The sequence below is a fragment of the Nerophis lumbriciformis genome, linkage group LG22, assembly GCF_033978685.3.
Source record: "Nerophis lumbriciformis linkage group LG22, RoL_Nlum_v2.1, whole genome shotgun sequence".
Lineage (NCBI taxonomy): Eukaryota > Metazoa > Chordata > Actinopteri > Syngnathiformes > Syngnathidae > Nerophis > Nerophis lumbriciformis.
The window spans coordinates 34,560,166-34,579,832 of NC_084569.2; the positions used below are offsets into that span (position 1 = coordinate 34,560,166).

The following is a 19,667-nucleotide window of genomic DNA, read 5'->3' on the forward strand; positions in this document are numbered from 1 at the left end:
ATCATTGATATATAAACTATCAGACTGCGTGGTCGGTAGTAGTGGGTTTCAGTAGGCCTTTAAGCATACGGCGGCACAGTGTTCCTTGCCATTTCCGAGTCTAGATTGGGTGCTATAGTGGACCAACTTGTCGGATTATGTCCTTGTCCTTCTACTATCAGGGTGAGAGGCATTATTAATGAGAATAAACTTTCACGAGCACTGAGGCAAGGAAGCAGCTCACCAGCCGTTAATGTCAACATAGCTACTTAAGCTCGTTAGCTCTCTGTGATCACGACGCCGCTTTAAATAGTTAGTTTGATTTTCAAGTCACAAAACGTAAATGGAGTATTATTTTCTCTTTTTGGATGGTTATTTAGAGGACTTTATGGGTGGAAAAGAAAACCTCATTGACCCCATTAGCGGACTGTTATTTATTTATATTTTAAGAACGCATGAAAACATGTCAAAAGTATGTCTTCTTCTTCTTACATAGGAATTGAGAACGATAGGCAAAATAAAATACAAAAAGTGCAGTTACCCTGTAACAACGATTCGATTCGGAATTTGGGGTTGCTGATATGATTCAGGGACAAAATGATTGTTTTTTTTAGATCTATACAATCCGAAACGATTAAGTGAATTGAAATCAATTCAGTAACTTTTTAGCAAAAAAAAAAATCAGCCGTTGTGACTGTGAAATAAATACTGGATACTGGACACTGCAGGTGTAGTTTCCTACATCGTGGTTATTTCTTGTAAGGGAATTATGTCTAAATTTAAATATAGATACAAACAAGCAATTAATGGCCAATGCATTCACAACTTATTTGAATAAAAGTGCAACAAACACTTTAGGTTGAATTAACAAGAGGAAACATTTTCTGCTCACATTTTCAACATCCTATCAATTTTCAGTAAAACTACACTAACCAGCATTTTAACTGTAGATTTACCTGTTAAATAAAGCTCACGTCATACAGAATCTAGTTCTGCCGATGAAGGACAGCGTCCTAGGTGGGCGGGAGCATGTATGCCCCCTCATCCCTGTTGAGGATGTTGGTCCCTCGCTTCCTAATTTCCATAGCCTCCTTCATCCATCTTTTGCATTTTATTGTTTCTGATGGAATGACTTCTCCTTGTGTTCGGTAAGGCGGTACGTTGCTGTAACTTGCTCCGTCCCTTCTGTTGTGTCGTCCGCGTCTTTTGTGGCTTAAAGTTGTGTTGTGGCTTTATTGTTATGTTGTGTCGCTTGTTTTTGTTGTGGCTTCTGCAAGTTTTTGTGTTGTAATTTATGATATTGTAATTCCCAGCAGTGGAGAAGGAGTCACAGTCGGAGATACACTCTTAGACGCTTTATTAACAAGCGGTAACAAACTCAGGGAGTCAAATCACACATATACAAGGTTTAAAGGGGAACATTATCACCAGACCTATGCAAGCGTCAATATATACCTTGATGTTGCAGAAAAAGACCATATATTGTTTTAACCGATTTCCGAACTCTAAATGGGTGAATTTTGGCGAATTAAACGCCTTTCTAATATTCGCTCTCGGAGCGTGACGTCACATCGGGAAGCAATCCGCCATTTTCCCAAACACCGAGTCAAATCAGCTCTGTTATTTTCCGTTTTTTTCGACTGTTTTCCGTACCTTGGAGACATCATGCCTCGTCGGTGTGTTGTCGGAGGGTGTAACAACACGAACAGGGACGGATTCAAGTTGCACCAGTGGCCCAAAGATGCGAAAGTGGCAAGAAATTGGACGTTTGTTCCGCACACTTTACCGACGAAGGCTATGCTACGACAGAGATGGCAAGAATGTGTGGATATCCTGCGACACTCAAAGCAGATGCATTTCCAACGATAAAGTCAAAGAAATCTTCCGCCAGACCCCCATTGAATCTGCCGGAGTGTGTGAGCAATTCAGGGACAAAGGACCTCGGTAGCACGGCAAGCAATGGCGGCAGTTTGTTCCCGCAGACGAGCGAGCTAAACCCCCTGGACGTCTTGGCTCACATCGACCCTATCTTCCCTGGCCTGCTGACATCAACTCCAAAACTGGACAGATCAGCTTTCAGGAAAAGAGCGCGGATGAGGGTATGTCTACAGAATATATTAATTGATGAAAACTGGGCTGTCTGCACTCTCAAAGTGCATGTTGTTGCCAAATGTATTTCATATGCTGTAAACCTAGTTCATAGTTGTTAGTTTCCTTTAATGCCAAACAAACACATACCAATCGTTGGTTAGAAGGCGATCGCCGAATTCGTCCTCGCTTTCTCCCGTGTCGCTGGCTGTCGTGTCGTTTTCGTCGGTTTCGCTTGCATACGGTTCAAACCGATATGGCTCAATAGCTTCAGTTTCTTCTTCAATTTCGTTTTCGCTACCTGCCTCCACACTACAACCATCCGTTTCAATACATTCGTAATCTGTTAAATCGCTTAAGCCGCTGAAATCCGAGTCTGAATCCGAGCTAATGTCGCTATAGCTTGCTGTTCTTTCCGCCATGTTTTTTGTGTTGGCTTCACTATGTGACGTCACAGGAAAATGGACGGGTGTTTATAACGATGGTTAAAATCAGGCACTTTGAAGCTTTTTTTAGGGATATTGCGTGATGGGTAAAATTTTGAAAAAAAACTTTGAAAAATACAATAAGCCACTGGGAACTGATTTTTAATGGTTTTAATCATTCTGAAATTGTGATAATGTTCCCCTTTAAGCACTCTACACACAGACACCCAAACTCTCGCACGACCACGTTCAATATGCCGCTGTCACACACAACAGCGCCACCCCTCAAAGGCACGCACACATTTCACAGATGTCACACTATTGTCTTGTGGCGTTTGCGTTTGTTATGACCTTTTTGAACCACCGTAGGTATCAGCCGTTTTTGTTTTGATGACGCCACAGACAAGCAAATAGACTTACCGTTCAACGTTTTTAATATGAAACGTGCTAGACTTCATACAAATGATGTCGTTCTTAAATCAATTGTTTTCCTTTTTCTTGTATCGATAAAATTAATGGATTCCCTTTTAAAACAATCTTAGATCGATACCTATCTTCCGGAAGGCAAATTTGCCGAGCACAGATCGATACACCGTATTTTTCGGACTATAAGTCGCAGTTTTTTTTAATAGTTTAATAGTTTGCGACTTATACTCAGGAGCGACTTATGTGTGAAATTATTAACACATTACCGTAAAATATCAAATAATATTATTTAGCTTATTCACGTAACAGACTAGGCCAGGGGTCGGCAACCTTTACCACTCAAAGAGCCATTTTGACCAGTTTCACAAATTAAAGAAAACAATGGGAGCCACAAAACTCTTTTGAAATTTGAAATGAAATAACACTGCATACAAAGTTTTTTTTTGCTTTGTGCTATGTATAAACCAGGTGTCTCAGACACGCGGCCCGCACCTTAATATGAAAATGTAATGTTAGCGCGGCCCGCGACTTTTATATGAATGCCGTTTGGCAGCGTCATACTTACCAACCCTCCCGAATTTCAGGGCAACTATTCTCCCGAACGGCTGCTGATTTTCACCCAAACAACAATAAGGGCGTGTCGTGATGGCACAGCATTTAACGCCCTCTACAACCTGTACAAACGGAGTGCTGGCACAGCCACATGTTGTACGAGGCTTCTGCTTGCATACGTAAGTGACAGCAAGGCATACTTTTTCAACAGTCACACAGGTTACACTGACGGTGGCCGTATAAAACAACTTTAACACTCTTACAAATATGCGCCACACTGTGAACCCACACCAAACAAGAATGACAAACACATTTCGGGAGAACATCTGCACCGTAACACAACATAAACACAACAGAACAAATACCCAGAATCCCATGCAGCCCTTTCTCTTCCGGGCTACATTATACACACCCGCTACCACCAAACCCCGCCCACCTCAACCGACGCACGGGGGAGTGTACGTTATATGACGCATAAATAACCAACTGAGAACGTGTTAATTAATTGATGACATTTGATTTTTTTAATGTAATATTTAAAAATGAGCTGATTATAATTGTGCTGTCCAGTTTTTATGTCTTGTGTTCTTACACATTTTAGTCTCATTTGAAACGCAGTTGCAATTCCAAGGCATTAGATGGCAGTGCTGTATAGGCTACCTATCGTATGTTGCCTAACTAGGAAGTACATGTAGATTTTTTCCAGTGAGCTGAATGTTATATTGTGCCCTGCAAAGTGTTGATACACTAAGTATTGTGTTTATTACACACCAGCTGTTTGATTGTAACATTCATCTTAGTTGTAGTTTTCATGACCAAATTTGGATGTGTTGAAATCGCCATGTAAAATTGCTGATGCTATTAGTAGCGTGTCAATGTAAACCAGCATCAAGCTAAGGCATTTTGGAAGAGTGGAGCCTTTAAAGGATTGTGAAATTCTCCATATCAACACCGGAACAACGGAATGAAACTGCTCTGGCAGTAGGGATGATGTTTGATAAGAAATTATCGAGTTCGAGCCCATTATCGAATCCTCTTATCGAACCGATTCCTTATCGATTCTCTTATCGAGTCCAGATAGGTTGTTGTATATGGAAAAAAACACACAATATTTGGTTTAAAAAAGCTCACTTTTATTATATAAGAAAAAAATTAAATCTAATAAATAAATAAATATTGACTGTTACCCCCCTAAAAAAAATAAAAAAATAAAATAAAATAAAAAAAAATATATATATATTGACTGTTGTTACCCAAAGTATATTAAGTGGGATTTTTCAGAAAAACAAATATATACAGTAACACAAAAACAACCTGTCTCTTGTGATCACTATAGGTGTATAAATAATAATACAGTGTATAAAATAATACAGCTCTCCAAAAAGTGCACTTCTGCTGCTATTTGACATAACTGTTTGTTATGATGCTTTGACATTGTTGCACTTTATTTCTTTATTGAAACATATTACAAAACTGTTGTATACTAATTCATAGATGTTATTTTATTATATAAAAAGGTCAGTAAATGATTCTATATATTTGTAAACGCTTTGAAGTGGGAAAGGGGTAGGATTAAATAAGCTTTGCTTCTTCCTACTCCTTTTTGGGCATGATGTAAAATGAAATTATATGAAATTGTGTGATGTATTATGATGTGAGTGTGTTCATGTTCGAAATAAACTAAAGAAAGAAAGAAAGAAAATTCTATGAAGAGAAAAGTTGTTTGCAAATGTGGTTACAAAGCTAAGAAATGAAAAGTTAAAGCTAAAAAAAGAAATACACTTTATTAAGTTAACATTATTTATTTATAGGGGGAAAGATGTGATGTTATGAGCTAGGGAATATAACAACTACACTACCCAGCATGCAACGGGAGTGACGAGTACGCGCGGTAGCCCCGAATAGTGTTGTTGCATGTCGCCACCCGGCAGCTAAGAATGAGGTTATGAGCACGCTGTGAAAGTAAACGTCAAGAACTCAGCCAACACGCCTCGTCTGCATTATTTATAATTAGACAGACAACACATATACAGTGTGACTTTGTTTTGTTTACAAGGAAAGAAAAACAAAAGTTAAAAAAGGGAGATATATGTATTTGCTGTGGTTGCTTTAGGAACGTTGCGACAGCTGCCGTAAAGGAGGTGCGTTGCTAGCCTGGTTGCTATGTTTCCGGTTGGTGGTAAAAGTGTTCGTCATGTGTTTGTACCCTGCTCAAATCTCTCAGTAAAGTTATTCATTGGATTATACGTTTTTGTTTTGAACTTTATTACACCTTGGAGCGCTTTTTCCGGTCCATTGTTTTTCCTGCTTTCCCTATCTGCGCCTAATGACTGAGCTACGTGACGTCATTTCTTGTGATGTCTCAAGGGGCATTTCTGGTCGGGACGGGTTTCGTTCCCAGGGATTCGAATAAAGAACCAACTCTTTTTCTTTACTATAGTGGTCTCGATAACGGGTACCGGTTCTCAAAAAGGGATTCGAGTCCGAGGACTCGGTTCTTTTGTTATCGAACAACCGGGAAAACCGGTTTCGAGTATCATCCCTATCTGGCAGTGGTTTATATTTCGAGGTCGCTGATTCTCTCATTTTGCCCTCAATCAAAAAGGGATTCAGCCTCAGACAGATCATCATGCAGAAGCCCACTTCCCAATAATATCCAGAGGCGCTCTGCGACCATGAGCGGTACAAAGCTGAGCATTTATCCAAAGTTAAATTTCTCGCACATATTTAGTCAATAAAATGTAAACACAAAAGTACATATTTTAACCAAATGTTTTAGATATTTAGGGGAAGCTGAGCTTTCCCTGCAGTCTTATGGAGACTCTTCTGTCGTTGGATGTCCGTGACAAACAGCGAGAGCTGCAGCAAGCCTGACGTCACACTTGCCACGCTCTGCTGCTCCAACTGTACTTTCTTTCCTTGAAAGGGTGCCACTGTCCCATTAATGTTTGCCCATTTCACATTTTGTAGATTGCTATGCGCAGTTATATCTCCAATGTATTATAGTATGTCCACATACTTTAATCATAACAACATCACGAACATCACGCTTAGGCAGTGCTGTTTTAGTGATCAGTCTTTTTTCCGTGGCTGAATTTCTGGTGCATCACTTGTCAATAGTGCGCAAATAATAGGCTATATATTATATATATAATACTAGGGGTGTAACTGTACACAAAAATTTCGGTTCGGTACGTACCTCGGTTTAGAGGTCACGGTTTGGTTAATTTTCGGTACAGTAAGAAAACAACAAAATATACATTTTTTGGTTATTTATTTACCAAATTTGTAAACAATGGCATAACATACATATACACACAGGGTCCATTGCCAGGGTTAATGTGGTCAACATATATAAAATAAAAACTAAATAAGATAAGGCTCAGAATGGTTTCTTAACAAAACCTTTCTACATATAAAGTGCTTTTTTTGATTGATTGATTGAGACTTTTATTAGTAGATTGCACAGTACAGTACATATTCCGTACAATTGACCACTAAATGTTAACACCCCAATAAGTTTCTCAACTTGTTTAAGTCGGGGTCCACGTTAATCAACATTAAACTGCCTCAAGTTGTTGCTCAGATTAAATAAAATGACAAAACTTTTCTTCTACATATAAAAAGTGCAACATTAAACAGTTTCAAGTCAACTCAGCCTCAGATTAACTTTTCTTTCCCCCCCCCAGCCTGGCTAACTTGGCAGTAAGAGGATATATGGGCTCATTGTTCTTCCACCATAGAAGTGGGTCAAAATCTAGTTTTTAATGCAATATGGACTTATATCTGCTGCTATAAAAACATTTGTTATTGCTTTAGCCCTGCCTGACTCGCCGAGGAGAGGCTGCTTGAATGCGGTGGTGACGCTTAAAATGGGTTAGCATATGTTATGAGAGTAGCGTATGTGTGTGTGTGGCCCTTTAATATGTGACAACATGTGAGGTGAGTGTGTGGACGAGCGAGGTGATGGAGCGGTAGCTGAGTGCGGGGAGTGGCTAGTGTTTTGTTGGATTGGCTGTGTGCAAGACCTCAATAAAGCCACGATTTGCAACTAATCGCCGGACTCGTCATTTACCCTGGAGTCCGGAGCTGTGGAGACCCACTGCCGGGTAAAGTGAAGGGTGTTGCCCCCGAGAATACATAGGCCCTGGAGGAGTGTCTCCCCTGCGCTCCTCGACTACGGTCTGGGAGCCGGCAGCAGGACAGGTGCAACACATGTTTGACAGGTTGTCAGAAGCAGCTGCTGAACAATGTCGGCAAACCTCCGTCCTCCATTGTTGTATCGCGCAGCCAAAGTGTTCCCAAACGGGAGATCTTAACGAGGCAGGAGGGTCTTCCAGCTCTGGCTTTTACATGTTGTCCTAGCCCGGTCGCTGCTAGCATGTGTACTCGTTCGGTACACCTCCGAACCGAATCGAAACCCCCGTACCGAAACGGTTCAATACAAATACACGTACCGTTACACCCTTATATAATACAATATGTTACTTAAAGAGTCTGTTTGCAATATTACACATTTACACAGACGCCTAGAGGGCGCTTACTTTCCAATGTATTTTACACAGTATATCCCGCGCTCTTTCGACTTCTAGGACGTAATGACGTGACTATGTACTGTTGCGTTTGGACCAGTTGTTCCTCCCAGGGAATTCAAGTCGCTGGCCACTCCCAAGCTCTTTTATGACACTTAAAGCTGAGTAGAAGAACCACCAGAGACAGAATAGGTATTTTGTAATTTATTTCCAGAGCTTTGGAAATAGAATGAGACCAGTCCAGCATAGAACATTCAATCGCGCAGCTAAGATGGTCTGATCTAAAATATGGAAACCTTCTCTTCTATAAAGTGTCTCTCCCTCCCACCCTCGTTGTCTTGTCTCTCTTTCTCGCCCAAACACATGCCCATTGTCCTCCTCAGCTGGACACAGGAACAGATAAGGAAAAGGAGTATCTCTCCTCCTTACATTCCAAAGTCAAGGTTAGCACACAGTATTTGCAGACAACCAAAAGACCACAATTGGAAGAAGAACACTATCTGTTTTGTAATATGATTATGAAAATAAAGAAGTAACACTTAAATACGGATATATGTAAATATCTGCCTCAGACAGTACGTACGTAACACATGACACGCATTAGCTTTGGGTGTTTTTAGCTATAATAACGATTTGGATAGTTAGTGTTAGCTGTCATTGAATGTGAACTCTATCATAACAAGAACATAACTGAAAATTGTTTGTTGCTTCTTTTGTCCTGCTTTTGTATGTGTACACGTGCTCTCTGCGCGTTCGTGTTGACGAGACAGGGTGAGTTACCGCTGTTAACACCAATTATTTTGTTCGGGCCGGTAAAAAGTTTGACCCCAAAAGGGACAATCGGTAGAAAATGGATGGATGGATGGATGGATGGATGGATGGTGTTCTGTCAAACAAATAATGGTAGCACAAGCTACCCAATGGAGTTCTTGTTATATTTTTTTGCTTTGAAAAATGTAACTGTGAGCAAGTTGCAAACAGCCCCTTTAAATTTGTTTTCACATAACAAACCCTCCTTTTTAAGGTGTGGCGTCTTTTATTTTGTAGGGAAAACCCTGAAATGTTATTAGATTATTTTTAGCATGGTACACATAACTACAACTGTCACTCCCACATTGTTGGCACACCTGAAATTGTTGCCTAATGGGAAGACTATAAGGAAGAAGTTACATTTAAATGACTTCCTTATGTTACTGTTTAAAGGAAACATGTTATTCCATTTGTAGGATTTTGTAGGTGGATGAATCACATCATATTTTGAGATATTGTGTGGAATGAACAGTACACTAAAGCTTTTGTGGTTTTCTGTAAACATTTCACTTTAAACGTCATCAAAATTTCTTTTACACATTAAAACCATGCAACTCAAATCATGCAGACTTTGTAAGAGCCCACACTGATTATTTTGGGAAAAACTATGAACTTTTATTGTTGATCCTGAATATAAGGAGGATGAGCTACAGATCCAGCTTTAGTGAAACACTAAGCATCATGTAGCAGAATTGCTAAGTGCTAAACAAGAATAAAATGATAATACAATAATAGCTTACTGTCCAATGTCTGCTCTTACTTCGATGACGAATGATAGGATGTCCATATCTTTCCATTTAGATCAGGGGTCGGGAACTTTTTTGGCTGAGAGAGCCATGAAAGCCAAATATTTTAAAATGTATTTCCGTGAGAGCCATTTAATATTTTTTAACACTGAATACAACTAAATGCGTGCATTTTTAAGTAAGACTAACATTTTTAGAGTATAATAAGTCTCTTATTATTTTTAATAACATTGTTATTCTGAAGCTAAACAATAATAAATAAAAATACTTCTTACCATTTATGCGACTTCTTGAACAGGTGCGGTTTTATATTTTGAACGTTATTTTTAACACTGTTATTACCAGCGGAATTATTCATCACTTATCGTGTTAAGCAAAGTCAACTACTTCCCTCAGGCCGTAAGACTCTTGAACGCATTAAAATAATCCCCTCAATTCCCCCCAAAAATGGACTCACTTGGCAAGGCATGGAACTACCCCTGTAACTCCTATGGAACTATGGCATGGAACGCGTAATCATAGGAGTTACAGGGGTAGTTCCATGCCTTGCCAAGTGAGTTTGTGTTTATTCATGTCACCGTTAGCAAGTTTTTAGTCTGTTTATGTGTTAGTTTTGTTCCTGCGTTAAGTTTGTATCTCCGCCTTGTGCGCGCCTTTTGTTTGTTCTTTTCATAGTAATAATTACATCATGTCTTTACCTGCAAGCCTTGTCCGGTCCAGTCGATTTGCACCACGGGAAAACAATCCACGCAGTAATTTGCGTCACCATAGTCCACGTCTTGACAGAATGTCGCCAGCACGACCAACAGAAACTGACAGGCTTAAATAACAATGACATGATTGGCACCAGGTGCGCAAGTCCAAAACGTGAAACAGGTGAAACTAATAAGTTGTCATGGAAACAAAACAAACAAGAGTGCACGAACAGGAACTAAAAAGAGTCCAAAACCCAAACAGAACATAGCCAAACAAAAACATGATCAACAGACATGACACCGTAGCAGTTTCATGTCTTCCTTTTGAGCGATATTTCCCGCATCTACTTTGTTTTAGGCATCAATAATATTTCAGTTGTTTTATCCTTCTTTGTGGGGACATTGTTGATTGTCATGTCATGTTCGGATGAACATTGTGGACGCCGTCTTTGCTCCACAGTAAGTCTTTGCTGTCGTCCAGCATTCTGTTTTTGTTTACTCTGTAGCCAGTTCAGTTTTAGTTTTGTTCTGCATAGCCTTCCCTAAGCTTCAATGCCTTTTCTTAGGGGCACTCACCTTTTATTTATTTTTGGTTTAACATTAGACACCTTTTTACGTAAACTGCACGCTGCCTCCCGCTGTTTCCGACATCTACCGAGCAATTAGCTATCGGCTGCCACCTGCTGATATGGAAGAGCATTACACGGTTACTCTGCCGAGCTCTAGACAGCACAGACACTCAACAACAACACATAATTTGCAGACTATAATTACTGGTTTGCAAAAAATATTTTTTTAACCCAAATAGGTGAAATTAGATAATCTCCCACGGCACACCAGACTGTATCTCACGGGGCACAGTGGTTGAAAAACACTGGTCTAGACCCATCCACAAGACCGCAACCTATCCTATATTCATTGTTCTTGCTGAGGCCAGGAAGTTCTCACACAACAGTGGTCTCTTTTTCAACAAGCTTCTTGCTGAAAGGACAGGACTTATTTGTGTGCTTCATGGGCGAAAAAACGTTTTGTGAGTGTCAGAATTCCTGGTGGTTGCTAGAGGAACAAATGGGTTTTTCACTCATTCAAGCACAAATTAACCTGTTACCTTTTATTTGATATTCTTTCTCTTTGTTAAAATATACATACAATAAAAAATGTTCGACTGTTCATGTCTTTTTAAGTGAGTTAACTTAAAAAATCAGCAGTGGGTCAAATTGTGATTTATCCCACTGTATAATGGACTGGAATATCAATATAGTACTTCTAGCATTTTTGCGGTTGTTTATGTTGAACATTGTTGATATGTTATCATTTGTCTGGGCTTAAAGGGGGAACTACTCTCTTTTCCAAATCATTATAAAAGACATGACAATTTTTTTTAATGCATTCTAAATATTAAATACATTTGTTTAAAAGAAACAGCAGACCACTCGATGATGTAGACCAGTGGTTCTCAAATGGGGGTACGCGTACCCCTGGGGGTACTTGAAGGTATGCCAAGGGGTACGTGAGATTTTTTTTAAATATTCTAAAAATAGCAACAATTCAAAAATCCTTTTAAATATATTTATTGAATAATACTTCAACAAAATATGAATGTAAGTTCATAAACTGAACATCAAATCAAGTAGGCTATTCCATTCATTACCATAAACCCAGAGTTTCCCCCATGCCATGATGGTTTGACCCTCACTAAAATGTCTGTCAAAAAGAACTGTGAAAAGAAATGCAACAATGCAATATTCAGTGTTGACAGCTAGCTTTTTTGTGGACATTTTCCATAAATATTGATGTTAAAGATTTCTTTTTTGTGTGAAGAAATGTTTAGAATTAAGTTGATGAATCCAGATGGATCTCTATTACAATCCCCAAAGAGGGCACTTTAAGTTGATGATTACTTCTATGTGTAGAAATCTTTATTTATAATTGAATCACTTGTTTATTTTTCAACATGTTTTTAGTTATTTGTATATCTTTTTTTCCAAATAGTTCAAGAAAGACCACGACAAATGAGCAATATTTTGCACTGTTATACAATTTAATAAATCAGAAACCGATGACATAGTGCTGTATTTTGCTTCTTTATCTCTTTATTTCAACCAAAAATGCTTTGCTCTGATTAGGGGGTACTTGAATTAAAAAAAAATGTTCACAGGGGGTACATCACTGAAAAAAGGTTGAGAACCACTGATGTAGACATAGGGACACACGGTTGTGATCACGTTGCCGCTATAAATAGTTTGTCTGCGTATGCGCTTATAATAACAATATCACTAATACTTGGTTAATATTCAAATCATGAAATGTAAATGGAGTATTGTTGGCGGTTTTTGGATGGTTATTTATTGGGTTTTATGGGCGAAATAGAGGACCTGTCATTGGCTGCGCTGTAAGCGGACTTTTATTTACGTTTATTTACTAGTTACAATGCATTTAAAAAAATCCATCCGTCATGTCTCTCATAATGATTGTAAACAATAGGCAAAATTCTAAAAAAGCCGTTCCCCTTTAAGATACAGCTGCTACACAAAATTATTCAATCCTCATTGTAAATTATAATTTGTGTTCGATCTGAGATGTTTCCCTGTAGTTAGAAAAAACAACTTAGCCCGGGTTTCCCCGAGATTGGAACTACGTCAGCTGTGGTTAATATGACATCATATATATGACATCATGATAGTTTTGTTTTGCACTGATGCATATATTTTCTTTAAAAAGGCTAAACAAATGTATATTTCACATAAATATAGTAGATATGCGTTATTAGTTATTGTTATTAATATATTTTTCTTATATTATCAGAATCAGCTTTATTGGCAAAGTATGTTTAACATACAAAGAATGTGACTTATTAGACTGTGCTGTCTTCGTTCAATGCAATTTGAATTGTTGCTGCTTGTTGTAAAAGGTAACACAGACTACACTATATTTTGCCCTCCTGGAATGTTGCAAGTTAGTTAACCAAATACGTATACCGTCCTTTGAATTGGAGATGAAAAAAATGACTTGAGGTGGTTTGTTGATGTTCTCCACAATGAAGTCACTGTAAAACTAACCACACTAAGGAAAGTACATCAGGGTTTCCCCTCGATTGGTTATGGTCATGGTCACCATGACGTCATCGCATAATCTGCTATGGTAGGATTTTCTTTAAAAAGGCTCAAAAATGTATACATACATTGAAAAACAAATCTGTTATTAACTAGTATTAACCAATATTTTTATATTGTTTTGATATATTTTCAATTGTTGCTGCTTATTGTACAATGTACTTTTCTTCAAGTGTCTAGAGACTTTTAATGACATTTTTATAAAAAATAAAACGACTAGCAACAAATCCAGCATCTTTTTCTGGTGTTATTATAAAATGTACTCATGTTTAGAGACTTTACTTCTGAGACTGTCTCTGACAAAAGAGGCGAGCTGCTGCTCGGGTTGGACTTTCTCTCCTTGAAAGCCGGCATATTTGCACATTATGTAGATCGCTGTGATGATGCATATATTTTCTTTAAAAAGGCTAAAGAAATGTTTTTTGTATATTTAAAACACATTAGGATTATTAGTTATTAATAATACCATTAATAATAATATGAACTTTTTTTCTTATATCATTAGAATCAGAATCACAATCAGCTTTAACACAAGTAATTTGTGAACTATTATGTCCACTATGGACTGGACTCTCACACTATTATGTTAGATCCACTATGGACTGGACTCTCACACTATTATGTTAGATCTACTATGGACTGGACTCTCACACTATTATGTTAGATCCTCTATGGACTGGACTCTCACACTATTATGTTAGATCCACTATGGACTGGACTCTCACACTATTATGTTAGATCCACTATGGGCTGGACTCTCACACTATTATGTTAGATCCACTATGGACTGGACTCTCACAATATTATGCTAGATCTACTATGGACTGGACTCTCACAATATTATGCTAGATCCACTCGACGTCCATAGCATCGGTCGCCGAGGAGGCGGGGGTCCCCTCCAAGGTTTCTCATTGTCATCCTCTTGCCTTGATGTGGGATCTGAGCTGAGGATGTCGTTGGTGGTAGTGAGGGGTGTATATTGTAGCGTCCCGGAAGAGTTAGTGCTGCAAGGGGTTCTGGGTATTTGTTCTGTTGTGTTTATGTTGTGTTACGGTGTGGATGTTCTCCCGAAATGTGTTTGTCATTCTTGTTTGGTGTGGGTTCACAGTGTGGCGCATATTTGTAACAGTGTTAAAGTTGTTTATACGGCCACCCTCAGTGTGACCTGAATGGCTGTTGATCAAGTATGTCTTGCATTCACTAATGTGTGTGAAAAAGCCGCATATATTATGTGACTGGGCCGGCACGCCGTTAGTATGGAGGAAAAGCGGACGTGACGACAGGTTGTAGTTTAGTTAGTTTCCGGGTGGAAATTGGGAGAATGGTTGCCCCGGGAGATTTTCAGGAGGGGCACTGAAATTCGGGAATTCTCCCGGGAATATCGGGAGGTTGAAACCGATACTTTCCGATTTCACATTTTAAAGCATTTATCTCTAAAGAAAATATATTATTTATACACATGAAGTGCATATACGTGTCGGAATCATGTTAGATTAATAATATAATTTGGAATAAACTGAAAAAACAATTCAATTATGCAGGATGAAGGTTGAGCTCTAATGCCGCTTGCTTAATGCTAACGTACAATGGACTAGCACTAGCTCATAGTCAAGCTAACTCAAATGAGCATGGCCAATCGAAGGGCACACAGACAATCATTCACACTAACATTCATATCTATGGATATTTTACAGTCTCCAATGAACCTAACATACACAATTTTGGAATGTGAGAGCAAACTGGAGTGCCCGGAGAAAACCCACACACTCACAGGGACAAGTGCAAATTTCACACAGAGCTGTCCAAACCGAGGTTCGAAGACGCACACGGCGTAAATTTAGACATTGTCAGTAGTAATGTCAAAAGAATTAGGTTAGTTTACACTGGCTTCAACAAGAAATGCATTATTTACCTTAAAATACTTTTCTCTTCAACTTTCTGTCTTTACCTTTGCCGGGTGTCACTCCAAATTACTTTGTTCCAGAAGTTTTGAGGCTTGTCTCTGTGCTGTTTGGCGTAATGTAAGCGGGCTACTTTGTGACATTTGCGCGGAAATGGCTTTCTTCTGGTGACTCGACCATGCAGCCCATTTTTCTTCAAGTGCCTCCTTATTGTGCATCTTGAAACAGCCACACCACAATTTTTCAGAGAGTCCTGTATTTCAGCTGAAGTTTATTTGTGGATTTTTCTTTGCGTCTCGAACAATTTTCCTGGCAGTTGTGGCTGAAATCTTTGCTGGTCGACCTGAATCCCTCATTTTCCACTTCTTAATCAGCGTTTGAACACTGCTGATTGGCATTCTTAATTCCTTGGATATCTTTTTATACCCCTTTCCTGTTTTATGCAGTTCAATTACCTTTTCTTGCAGATCCTTTGACAATTATTTTGCCTTCCCCATGACTCAGAAGCATCTGTGCAGGACTGGATAAAAGATGCAATGGTCTGTCAGAAGCCCAAAAACTCACTGACCTTTTATACACACACACACATTAATTACAAACACATGTCACAGGTGAGGATAAAGTTAAAGTTAAAGTCCCAATGATTGTCACACACACACTAGGTGTGGTGAAATTTGTCCTCTGCATTTGACCCATCCCCTTGATCACCCCCTGGGAGGTGAGGGGAGCAGTGGGCAGCAGCGGTGCCGCGCCCGGGAATCATTTTTGGTGATTTAACCCCCAATTCCAACCCTTGATGCTGAGTGCCAAGCAGGGAGGTAATGGGTCCCATTTTTATAGTCTTTGGTATGACTCGGCCGGAGTTTGAACTCACAACCTACCGATCTCAGGGCGGACACTCTAACCATTAGGCCACTGAGTAGGTAGATTGGAACCTTGATTAGCCATTCAAACCTGTTTGTCAACTTTTGTGCATGTTATCAGATCAAAGTCACTGGGGGGTATTTAAACTTTTGATCAGGGTCATTTGGGTACTTTCTTTTGTCATTTTGATTTAAAAAGAGTAAACACAGTTGTTTGCCAATAAATAGCTTCACACAACCATTAAGCATGAGTGTAAGAAAGGTTTTTGTGTTATCATTCATATTCTCTGAAGAATGGCCAAGAAATCATAAATCCTCCCAGGGTATGTAAAGTTATGAGCACGACTGTAGGTGCGCGACCAGCTGCTGACGCGCTTCTGACAGGCGATTCAAATGCACATTTTTTTCTTCAAAATGAAGCAATGAGGAACGTTTTTTTATGATGTTTGAGCTGTTTTTCAAAATTATAGCCAATAGTACATAAATATGTAAGGTACATTCATTAATACAATATATTGCTTAAATTAGTTTTTATGTAAAAAAATAAAAGAAGAAAAAACGTATTTTGAAGATGTGGTAGTAATCTTGCCGTGGCGTTGCGCCACGATCATTTACATGTGATCGCAAACACACCGTCAGTGCCTGAACGGGGATTGGCGTAGAATGAGGAAGTGTTAATGTGTCCGGGGAAGCACAGAGACAAAAGTGTTTTCAGGAAAGTTAAAACCTGTAGCAATTGGGCCGTTTGTTATCATAAGTGTCACACCCCGGCTCGGGTGAAGGTAATGTAACCTTTGCAAACCAGACTTTCAAATCAAGGATGGCAAGGCACGCAGTTGGTAACAGTTTACAAACATTTATTGAAATCCCAAAAAGTGTCAAACGGTGAACAACGACAGGAAAAACAAAGCACCCACAATCTGTAATTGTAATAAATAGAGGCAATATTAGTATCGTATATTATATATAGTACATTTATATTCTAAATACTAGTGATGGGTCCGGCAACACCGATGCATCGGCGCATGCGTCGAGCTCATAGAGCAAAACCCTGTGTCGGTGCGCGTACCGCTTTTAGAAAGTCACGTGACCGATCATGAGCTGTTTTGGTCACGTGACCGATACGCGAACTGTGTCGCACTGACGCCTCCTCTGTGCGGGTCTTTTCTACAGCCGGAGAAATAATAACTAAGAGAAATCGTCTAAAATGTAATACGTCGGAAAAACTTTTTTTATTTTTTTTTTTATAAAAATGTGTAAAAAAATTAAATTAAAACAATTCCCAGTCCACAATCATCCACAACACGTGCTCTTAGATTTCCATGTTATGATACATGTTCACATTATTTATTGACTGTATCTAAAAAAGATACAAATATATTTTTATTTAAATGAAGATATGAAATAATCCTAAATGAAATACAATGACTTGGTTTATATTATTGTATATACTAGGGCAGGGGTCACCAACGCGGTGCCCGCGGTCACCAGGTAGCCCGTAAGGACCAGATGAGTCGCCCGCTGGCCTGTTCTAAAAATAGCTCAAAGAGCAGCACTTACCAGTGAGCTGCCTCTATTTTCTAAATTGTATTTATTTACTAGCAAGCTGGTCTCGCTGTGCTCGACATTTTTAATTCTAAAAGAGACAAAACTCAAATAGAATTTGAAAATCCAAGAAAATATTTTAAAGACTTGGTCTTCACTTGGAATAAGCGGTAGAAAATGGATGGATGGGTCTTCACTTGTTTAAATAAATTCATTTATTTTTTACTTTGCTTCTTATTACTTTTAGAAATACAATTTGAGAAAAAAATACAACCTTAAAAATGATTTTAGAATTTTTAAACAAATATACCTTTTTACCTTTTAAATTTCTTCCTCTTCTTTCCTGACAAGTCAATGTTCAAGTAAATGTTTTATTTTTTATTGTAAAGAATAATAAATATTTTAGCTTCTGGTTTTTCAACGAAGAATATTTGTGAAATATTTCTTCAAACTTACTATGATTAAAATTCAAAAAAATTATTCTGGCAAATCTAGAAAATCTGTAGAATCAAATTTAAATCTTATTTCAAAGTATTTTGAATTTCTTTTAAAAATTTTGTTCTGGAAAATCTAGAAGAAATACTGATTTGTCTTTGTTAGAAATATAGCTTGGTCCAATTTCTTAAATATTCTAACAAAGTGCAGATTGGATTTTAACCAATTTAAAACATGTCATCATGTATCTTAATCAGGAAAAATTACTATCCATCCATCCATTTTCTACCGCTTATTCCCTTTTTGGGGTCGCGGGGGGTGCTGGAGCCTATCTCTAATGTTCCATAAATTCTTTTAATTTTTTCAATAAGATTCAAATTAGCTAGTTTCTCCTTTTTGTCGGTTGAATTTTGAATTTTAAAGAGTCAAAATTTAAGATAAACTATGTTTAAAAATTTCATTTTAATTTTTTTCGTGTTTTCTCCTCTTTTAAAACGTTCAATTAAGTGTTTTTTTCATCATTTATTCTCTACAAAAAACCTTCCGTAAAAGGAAAAAAAAAATGTACGACGGAATGACAGACAGAAATACCCATTTTTTTATATATATAAATTTATTTAGGTATTCTTGTTTAACTCACACTTACGTGTAACTTACAAATGACAATATATTTATTTATTTAAGTGTGTATCAAACTGGTAGCCCTTCGCATTAATCAGTACCCAAGAAGTAGTTTTTGGTTTCAAAAAGGTTGGTGACCCCTGTACTAGGGCATAAAATCAGTGTCAGTTGAGTCGGTCCATAGGTTGCCTGTTGCATGTCAGTATTTAGTGACACAGTATCAATACAGTTTTGCAATGTGTCGAAACGCTTCATGACGCCTCATCAACCCATCACTAATGCATGGAGACCGAAACTCCTGCTCAGGACAGAGAATCTCCTCTGGCAGTGACCGACAGCAGACTGTCAGAAAAATGGCATTTTCCAACTTAAATAGCCCATAGCCCCGCCCACTAGCTGGGACCAATTTGACAGGGGGAATTAAGAAATCAGTTATTTTGTAAATTACACCATAAATAACCATCACATGCCTAAAAAGTATTCACATAGTACTTTTACATGTGTAGAGCAGTCATTTTTTGTACACAGTATATTCAGGATTAGACAACACAACTTTCAAATGTCCAGTGTCCTTCTGTAACACCCAGCTTTTGAAGATCATGGTTCGACCCAAATTTGGCCTAATTAGTGAATGCAGGTGTGGTCATCTATATGAAGCCCTCAACCCCACCCTGACTCTTTTGGTCAATTGTTCAGAGCCATGGTGAGTGACAGGTAACAATTTGTTTTTTGAGCACATGCTTTTCATTGGCTAACAAGATCGAATGTTTGTGTGTCCATGTTGAGCTTCCTAACAAATGTGCACAGTTTGTGAGGAAGTCTAAAGGTCAAACAGTGACAGTGTGGGGTCAAACTGTCACAATAAGATTGGCAATAAAAGTTAAAAATAGCGTCAGACTTTGTGTGACTTCTTCTGGGGGCTACAAAACATTATAT

The 19,667-nt window shown here is 38.4% G+C and overlaps 1 protein-coding gene across 4 annotated transcripts in view; it reads left to right on the plus strand.

The window, feature by feature from the left end:
• hdac5 (histone deacetylase 5) overlaps window positions 1-19,667 on the plus strand; it is a 187,145-nt gene that overhangs the window by 33,040 nt on the left and 134,438 nt on the right. The gene's annotated exons all lie outside the window — the stretch shown is intronic.